A 1,420-nucleotide genomic window follows, 5' to 3' on the forward strand; every position below is an offset into this window, starting at 1 on the left:
ATCCTCCTGTGATGTGTTTATTCCCCGTGTGTTGTTTACCCGCTCTGAGGTTTTTATTTTCCTGAGTTGTTTATCCCCCTGTGATGTATTTATCCACCTGTGAGGGGTTTACCTCCCTGTGAGGTGTGTATCCTCGTGTGAGGTATTTATCCCCCGTGAAGTGTTTACCCCCTTCGAGGTGTTTATCCCCCTGTGAGGTGTTTATCCCCCTGTGAGGTGTTTATCCTCCTGTGAGGTGTTTATCCTCCTGTGTGGTGTTTACTCCCTGTGAGGTGTTTACCCCCCTCTGAAGTGTTTATCCCTTGTGAGCTGCTTACACCCTGTGAGGTGTTTGTCCTCCTGTGAGGTGTTTATCCCCCTCCTTGAGAGGTGTTTACCCCCTGTGAGGTGTGTATCTGCCTGTGAAGGGTGTATCCTCCTATGAGGTCTTCACCCCTGGGTGAGGTGTTTATCCCCCTGTGACGTGTTTACCCCCGTTTTGCCTGTATCCTCCTGTAAGGTGTTTATCCCCCGTGAGTTGTTTACCCCCTGTGAGGTGTTTATTTTCCTGTGAGTTGTTTATCCCCCTGTGAGGTGTTTGTCCCCCTGTGAGGTGTGGATCCTCGTGTGAGGTATTTATCCCCCGTGAGGCGTTTACCCCCCTCGAGGTGTTTATCCCCCGGTGAGGTGTTTATCCTCCTGTGTGGTGTTTACCCCCTGTGAGGTGTTTACTCCCTGTGAGGTGTTTACCCCCCCTCTGAAGTGTTTATCCCTTGTGAGCTGCTTACACCCTGTGAGGTGTGTATCCTCCTCTGAGGTGTTTACCCCCCTCCTTGAGAGGTGTTTACCCCCTGTGAGGTGTGTATCTGCCTGTGAGGGGTGTATCCTCCTATGAGGTCTTCACCCCTGGGTGAGGTGTTTATCCCCCTGTGACGTGTTTACCCCCGTTTTGCCTGTATCCTCCTGTGAGGTGTTTATCCCCCGTGAGTTGTTTTCCCCCTGTGAGGTGTTTGTCCCCCTGTGAGGTGTGGATCCTCGTGTGAGGTATTTATCCCCCGTGAGGTGTTTACCCCCTTCGAGGTGTTTATTTTCCTGTGAGTTGTTTATCCCCCTGTGAGGTGTGGATCCTCGTGTGAGGTATTTATCCCCCGTGAGGTGTTTACCCCCTTCGAGGTGTTTATCCCCCGGTGAGGAGTTTATCCACCTGTTAGGTGTTTACCACCCCCTGTGAGGTGTGTATCCTCCTGTGAGGTTTTGATCCCCCATGAGTTGTTTATCCCCTGTGACATGTATATCCTCCTGTGAGGTGTTTATCCCCCTGTGAAGTGTTTACCCCCTGTGAGATGTGTGTCCTCCATTGATGTGTTTATACCCCTTGAGCTTTTTACCCACTGTGAGCTGTTTATCCTCCTTTGAGGAGTTTATCACCCTGTCAGGTGTT

The sequence above is a fragment of the Elephantulus edwardii genome, unplaced genomic scaffold, assembly GCF_000299155.1.
Source record: "Elephantulus edwardii isolate Elephantulus edwardi_28Jun2011 unplaced genomic scaffold, EleEdw1.0 scaffold00535, whole genome shotgun sequence".
In the NCBI taxonomy this organism is placed as follows: domain Eukaryota; kingdom Metazoa; phylum Chordata; class Mammalia; order Macroscelidea; family Macroscelididae; genus Elephantulus; species Elephantulus edwardii.